We start from the raw sequence: 8,564 nt of genomic DNA on the forward strand, positions 1-8,564 counted from the left end.
AGGAATGGATTTTAATAGTAATATCTCCTGCTACCATCCATGGTGGGATACCCCACTGTGGGGTTGGAAATGGGCATGTAAGTCTTCTTTTTAAAATGTATCCTGTGTGGCTGGTAAGAATACTAGCAATTGTTAGCACTTATTAAATGCCTACTGTGTGTCATATAAATAACTACCAAACCTCACAACATTGCAACTCATTCTCCTGTTTCCTTTATAGATGAGGATTCAGGTGCTCAGAACAGTTAAGAAAATTGTCCAAGTTTTCAAAATTAAGAAAATTGTCCAAGTTTTCAAAACTAAGACTGCAGCCTGGTGTGGTCTAATGTCCTTTCTGGGTAGAGACTCTGATGCCCAACGTTGTGTCCCCTCCCCACCCTCAACCTTGTATCGAAGTCTCTGGAACAAGTAGAAACAAGCTTACTAACTTACATCTGTTCCTCAGATTGCTGAAAAAGCTGTGGTCAGAGAAGTAAGCTTGTGTTGTTACCTGACTGACTCTTAAGTACTATAAAAATACACCCTGGAGGGGCACCTGGGTGGCTTAAGCCTCTGCCTTCGGATCAGGTCATGATCCCAGAGTCCTGGGATCGAGCCCCACATCCGGCTCTCTGCTCAGCAGGGAGCCTGCTTCATCCCCTCCCCTCTCTCTGCCTACTTGTGATCTCTTGTCTGTCAAATAAATCAATAAAATCTTTAAAAAAAAATACACCCTGGAAGTTTACTGACTCTGTACATAGATTGTATCTCTTGCCAGTGAAAGCTGTCACTATGGGTGTGGTGGATAGCCTAATGAGAGACATGAAGGGAAGCAGATCTGGGGATCAAACCATGATCTCAGGCCACATCCACTAGTTTTCTGCAAGTTGATGATAGGAAGTGCCTAGTAGAGGGAATGAAGGGTGAGACCTAGAGTGGAAGAGCCTTTGGTTTGCAGCCAGTTGTGAGGAGCATAGGAAACAACTATCTCTTGGACACTCCCCTCTGCTCTTTTCCCTAGCAGACTTTTGAAACCAGAACCAACTGTGGCACAGAAACCATGCTCACGTTTTCTGGCCAAATACTGTACCATAAGAAACTGAGAAAATAGGGAAAACAAATTCAGCTGCATATCAATCCCCCTACCAACTGCATATCATATGCATTATCACAAGTCTGGTACTTTCTCTCAGGACTGACAGTGAGGTAAAATCTATCTGTAATCCATTAGTATCTGGTCAGTAAGCCTCTCCCAAATTTCTACCTCCCACATTCTTGTACATCCCTACGTTGTTGTATTTTATTTTTCTGCCCATGTTTTTTTCTTTTAACCTTTTCCATTTTAGGAATGATTTTTCTTCTCTATGTTTCAAAAAGCATCATCTCGAGAAGCCTGCATGGTTTCTCACACTTCATGAGTTGTCCTAGTACAAATGTTAATTGCTGGGGATGCTATTTGCCCTCCGTTATGGGATGTTATGGGATGCCGAAGTTGTTTTGCAGTGACTGTCATCAGAAGAAAAGGTGAAAAGTTGTTATGGCCCCTCTTTACTTCAAAACCTGAGACAATAAGGATGAAGACACATGGAATGTTGAAGTATTTTGGCATGTCTAGTAAAGATGAAAGGCATTTAGAAATTGGATATGAATATGGTTATTAGTCAAAGAAGATCAGATTTTGTCTTAGATAAAGAAGGAATAAAGTAAGTGCTGGTTATATATTTTGTTGTAAAATACATTAAATTGCATTTAGCTGTATACAAACTATAAATACATTAACAAAACTAGCTAGAATCTAATTTTAGGAACAGATGAGTGTTTCCTTCTGCCAAGGTAATGGAATCAGGCTGGAAGATGAATAGTATCAAAATATGTACAAACTCAATGGCTTGCATAAATCAATTTTTGATCTATGTGCTAGGTTGTAAGGCATTCTCCATTTTGGAAGATTGTTGCAATCTTCTTGGTGGGTATAGAAAATATTTTTCCTGCACAGTGATTCAATATATCTCATAAAAGTTTGAAATAAATGGAAACTTGGTTGACATTTTCTTCAGGCAGATCCAAAATTGTTCCCACCAAACATCGCTAGCTTCTGCAACCGAGAGATTTCCTTGAAAATTCTTGTAGCAAGGGCCCCTTTCTGCCTTCACAAACAATGTCCTTTCCACGCACGTATTACCAGAAGCACAGCTCAGCCACTGAACACCTGGGACCATCTCAAAGTTCAGCCCAGTCAACCTTAGTAAGGTCACTCAATTACTGGAGGAGGTGACAGAAGGTGGGGGTGGTACCTGCTATTTGACCACAGTCCCAGCAAGCATGACTCAGTTTCTAATGGCAACAAGCTCAATGCTCCTCTGTGGGGCAGCATCATAATTAAATGTTGCGATAAAAGTGCTTTTCTAGGAAGGAGCACACTCTCCTTCCCAAATCCTAATTTCATATTCTTTTTCAGAGCTCACAGCTTAGTAGAAAATTTAGCCTTAAGATTCTGCACACTTAAGCAGGTAGTATGTGATTAAGATGCCATCTTGGCGGCGAGTGTTTTAAATCTAGTGCTCTTGTTTGCCACATGTATGGTTTACGAATCTGGGCAATTGGATGTCTGTATTCCCTTCATGTTAATACGATACATTATCATCAGCATTTTTGGGAATTCACCCTGCAAGGACGGGGACCAAGAGAGTGAAGTGTATTGATGGTCTGAGGTTCCCTAAGGGTGATGGTGTTAAAATCCTGGCACACCAACGTGGCTTCTGTGTGATGGAGGTGTCTCTCCTGAGAGGTAGTGAGGTGAAAATTCAAATCTATGGATGACTATACAGCAGCATGTGCAGAAAAGGAAATATGGGAATGATACCTTCAAGGTGGGGGAGAAGGGAGAAGTGAACCAGAAAAGAGAAATGAACCAAAGAGCCAAAAATGAATAGAGAGAGTAATGACAAAGGGATGATTCCCAGAAATGGAGACCTTCATTATGGTTTCAGTTCTGTTCCTGAATGCTGTGTGACTTAGGACAAGGTGCTTAACTTCTCTGGGTGCCAGTTTCTCTCCTGAGCATGTTTTGACCATATGATTCATATGGTATTTTATAATACTAACATCCTACTATTTTATTATCTCTACCACTCATATTTTTATTTAAATATGGCCATAGACTTATTATAGCAAGACACAAATGAGCCTTGATTTTTGATGACATATGATAATGACTTAGCAAGACTATTAGTTTAAAAGTGGCCAAACAAAAAGACTTAAAATTCACAAAATTCCTCTACCTTGAAAACTAACAATGTGCACATCAGTTCCCAACCTACCCAGTTGGAGATCTCAGAGAAAACACAGACTACAATCTACACAGAAAAATCTGTTCTGTGTAAATCAGCTAAGCTGCTTAGAAAGTGTCTTCCAAAAATTCAAGATTATGTTGTTTCAATACTATCTTCCTTCAATGGTTCCTTCATGAATATTTTAATGTAAACCAGATGCTTTCCTTTGATTAATAAAACTACTAGGAAGACATTATTGGCATAATCCAAAAACCCTGTGAAAGCCTCATTGCTATTACCCAATGAACTATAATTTGGAAAAGAGCAAAACAAGTAAAAATGCATATCAATCCAATGGAATAACCTAAGAGTTTTGCATTAATCAATCACGAAAAATCAATTCATCCAGACGGGCATAAACTAAAGATTCATACTATGTTTCCATGCAGACACTCCTTCACAGGTGTTTTGTGTTTTTACTAATTAATAAGAGAGCATATGTCAATGGTAGACTGAGCATTGGGCTAAAAGTCAGGGGAATGTGGATTTATTTTGGATTCTCCCGTTCTTTACTACATGGCTCTACTCTCAAACCTTGTGCCTCTGTTTCCACAACTGTTAAAAAAGGGATAATAATATTCAGCTGACCAACGTGAGATTTAATTATGGACTTTAAAAGCACAAAAGCCACGCGTTTCTAGAAGAAGATACAGGATTATTGCTATTTTACCGAGACTGAAGCTTTTGCTAAAAGTATCATCTCTAAGTGTGTATAAAAGTCCTGTAAGTTTCTCAGGGCCCTTCAAAATTTCCAGGTATGCCTATGATCTTGTAGTAGGTGGGCTCACCCTTTATGCCCTCCGGCCATCCAGCTCACCCGTGTCTTTTAGTCTCACAGTGAGGCTGAATACTAGGTTCAAGACCTGGGGTTGGTACATCCTTACAGCAGACTCAGACACAGAATGTCTTAGAAGGGGAAGTGAGAGTGCTCTTATTTCCAAAGTAACCTTCAGGCCCCATTGAGAAAGAGCCCTTTCTCACAGAACAAATGTAAAGTAGTATGATGCTTCTCGTAGAACACAGGACTTCCCTGGAGGGTGAGTCGACTGGCCCGCTCTGCTGAGGTGATCCCTTTGTTAGAGTGAGAACTTCGGCCACGTTTTAAAAGCAAACGAGATCACAATCTTCCTTCTCCATTTATGGAACAGATGTGTCAGAGGCTTCTTCTGGCTGTGCTCCTGTTGCTCTGATTCATCCCGCCCTGACAAAGGGAGAGAGTGGTCCTGTGGCTATGAGAATGGTAGGTAATGGTGGCTTGGGGAGCCAGGGGAGTTCCTTTGAAGGGGAATATCACTGAAGGGAGAATGTGTGAAAAGGGTCTGCCCTGCGCCCTTGTTCTTGGCTCTCAATTACATACTATGAAGCCCATGAGAGTTATGGCTTCTCTATGAAGTTAGAGCCTCTCTACGAAGCCCATGAGAATTATGGGCTTCACAGTGAATGTAGACTATGTCATAGAATTATGATATTTCCACTCCAACAACTCAAACCTTATTTGAAAGTATAAATATGTTTGTTTTCACCCACCATAAATAACATCTTTTAGGTAAGCATGTACTCCCTGAAATGTGAGGTAAAATATTCATTCTATCTTCTTGGCCATGAGATCAGAGGTTTGTGAAAATTCCTCTCAGTTCATCTAATTTTTCTATTTATGGAGGAAGACAAGTTACTGCATACATCAGTTTTCATGGGGTTCCTGGTTTTTCTTGTGGGCATGTGAAATCCACTTACAACACCTTGTAACACTTTTGTAAGATCAAATGTGTGAAGCCAGCCCTACCTGGTATTTTTCACACCATGACAATTGGGCTTCTTGTTAACTGCATCTATAGTCTCAAAGCTCTTTATAGAATCTTTCCTAAGTGATATTAATAGTAATGGTGGTCCTTTATTAATAATGCATAATAACAATAGCTCTCATTAAAACAACATCAGTTAAGTGATAAGAGAAATGATTAGAGTTGTGGTTAGGAAATGGGTCTGTAGACATCAATACTACTGAAATCATTTATTCTTTCCCTCATAAGACAGAAATAAATATAATAACTAAGATCTTAATGAAATTCTGCCACAGTCACAAAACTACAGACTGGTTTTTTCATTTGTGGGAAAGTTTCCTTGCTGGTATTTTGTGCTGGGGCATCCCCAGGAGAAAAAAATGAAGGATTATTTGTGTGATTTTGTGTGATTGTCCCTGTGCACCTTGTTCTTTTTTTTTTTTTTTTTTTTAAGATTTTATTCACTCATTTGAGAGAAAGACAGAGACAGAGAGAGCACAAGCAGGAGAGGCAGAGGGAGAAGGTGAAGCAGGCTCCCTGCTGAGTTAGTAGCGCAGCGCAGGGCTCCATCCCAATCCCAATCCCAGGATCCAGAGATATAACCTGGGCTGAAGGCAGACGCTTAACCATCTAAGCTACCCAGGCGCCCCTACACAGGCATCCTATGGCTTTCTTTCATTCTTCCCAGGCTGTGAGCAGGGAGGCTGGTTCCTTGTCCTGAGTCTGTTACGTAATGCCATGTGGCTAAATGATAACCTCACTGTCTCAGTTTTTCTTATCTGTAAGATGGGAAGGATTCTATCTATATGTTAGAAATTTCATTTCGTTTGCAAGGAAAAACTGCATCCACGGATGCTTCGTAAAATGCTCTAAAAGATCACCCCTAGGCTTCCAGCTTCTCTCCCACGCTACGGCTTTCACACCATTCCAGACACCCAGAGTGCTTGGAGGGCATTAGGTGCGCCTACAAGCTCAGCCCCTCGCAGACCACGACTCTCACTCCTTCTGCTCCTTCTTTCTATCATCCAAAGCATAAGTGAAGATAAACGTTCTTAACGAATTCAACACAAGATGTTGAGTGTTGATGAAAGGGTCATGCTCCTTCTTCCTTCCAAGTGGATACACCTCGCCAAAATGCATGTGAGGTAGGAGACACACACAGCATAAAGTACAGACTTGTTAAATCATAAAATAATTAAAACAAGACACGAAGCTATTATTTGAATAACGTAAGATAGATGGGGGGGGGGGAAGAAAATCAAGAAAATCTAAGCTAGGGAAGCTGTTGAAATTCATAGTGAAGTTTAATATTGAGCTTCCAGGCAGACAAGACAAAGAGAAAAACAGCAAAAAAGTATTTAAGGGAGATGAATTTTCCCTACTCCTAACTCTTAGAAAAGATGATCACTTCCATAATCCTAGGTGTCTACATTAGAAAATATCTTCAATGCAGGCTTTTGTTGTTAAAGTAGATCTACATAGAATAATGTTAACTAAATATTAATCATTGATAAAATACAAGCTGACTTCATTTATACAGAGACTGTATTTGCATTTGCATTTTTAGAGTGGACTCTGATCTTACTCTGAGATTACTTACAAAATCAACATGTACGGGGTTAGCACATGGAGGTTGGTTTTGCAAGGGGGAATCCCTACCATAATAATCATTTCTTACACTTTCTCCAGCATTGCATTGTATATTTTCCCCATCGTGCAGGATACTGTGTGCCTTCTGGGAGTTTTATGCCCATGTCTGGTTTTTGGAATGGGGACTCAGAAATGGAGATAGAGCCTTGGAGAGAATGGGCCAGAAATCTTTCACACCAAGCTGTAGCTATGATTTTAACTTCCCTTGGAAGGCGAACTCCTTGGAATTATTTCACTTATAGCCTCTCAAAAATATTTTAAAGTAAGCTTCATTAATCATTACTTGGCTGTTTCGTAGGCCTCCTCCCAAAGGTCTGGTAAGCTTTAAATCCCTAGTGACACCTGCTGGGCAGACGTCAGCTCACTGCTGCGGGCTTTCCATCAGCTTGCTTCTTCTTTAACATGCAAGGCTGCAGGCCCCGGGGTTAGGAAGGGGCTGGCGGCCGCCTCCTCCGCTCGCAGCCAGGCTGCTCATTCCTCATGCAGGTGACCTCTGCCAGAAACACTCTGCACCAGTCTCCCCAGGACTCTCTTGAGGATTGATGTCCACCCTGTCCAGCCCCCAGGAAACAAACGAGGATCTATCAAAGTTGGAGGGAGAGAGGGGCAGCGAGAGAGAGAGAGAGAGAGAGAGAGAGAGAGAGAAAGAGAGAGAAAAGAGATCCAATAGCATCCGCCCCCACTCCCAGCCCCAAGTTACTCTAAGCGGCTGCTTTGTCTGAAAACTCCAAGGTGAAAGATGCTACTTGAGCCGTATGTTTTGTTCAAGCACAAACCAAATTATGCTATACTTGCTTATATCTGAACATATTGGTTTATCTTACATAGAGTTTAATTGATGCAAACTTGAACTTCAGTATGTTAGAATTTCAGAGAAAACACCATCGCTGTGATTTAGAGGGCTGTGTTTTTCCTTGAACAAAGCAAAAGAGGAGCAAGGCAATTACACCTCAGCTTCTGTTTATTTTGTCCTTATTCACCAACCCTCACAAAAATCGTGCTTAACCTCTTGTAGCATTACCTCTTGTGTCCTTCACTGTCCAACTGCAAAATTTCTTTCTGAGCCAACATCTGCATCCTTGGACAGATCAACTAGTGTGTAAAGTCCGTGTTAGCTGATCAAGCATGGCTTTGTTTGCACTAACTCACTGCGCATCCAGCACTGCGTAAGTGGTTTTGCATATTAACGAAGTGCACAGTAACCTTCCTTTACCTCCTCAGAGCTCCACCCCCTCCCACCCAGCCCTCCTCGGGAAATCAGCACTGTTACTCGCCCGCGGAGGAAGCTGCCAAGAGGTTGCCATGGCAACTGTTCTGCTTTCAGCAGCTACTTTTCTGGTTTAGAGGAGGGGGTGTTGGGGGTGGGGTGGGGGTGGGAGTGGTGGGCGTGGGTGGGTGGGGGGACAAAAGAAAAAAAAAAAAAACCCGAGGAGAACTAGGCAGCTTTCTGATCAGAGTTCAAATAAAGAGGGTCACAGTCATTTTCGGGCACTGCCTAAAATAACCCGACGGGTTAGAGAGCTCCAGCAAAAGAGGCAAACTGACAAACTAAAAAAGGTAAGTACAGTGGAAGGGCAATGATTATTATTTTGGTAGTGGTCTTAAGCTGAAGCATTTCAAATTGGTATCAGTCCCCCTCTCATCTACAATGCTATTTTACGAGTCTTTTCATTTTTGTCCAGAGCCAAACAAAGATGATGAGTTTTACGAGATTATAAACGGCAAGAGGTGGGGCGGGGCGGGGTGGTGGTGGTGGTTAGACAGCACCAGAATGGGAATCTAACATCTGAAAGTCATTTTCTAAAACTTCATTCAGCGCGGG

Source organism: Mustela nivalis (genome assembly GCF_964662115.1).
Source record: "Mustela nivalis genome assembly, chromosome: 15".
Classification (NCBI taxonomy): Eukaryota; Metazoa; Chordata; class Mammalia; order Carnivora; family Mustelidae; genus Mustela; species Mustela nivalis.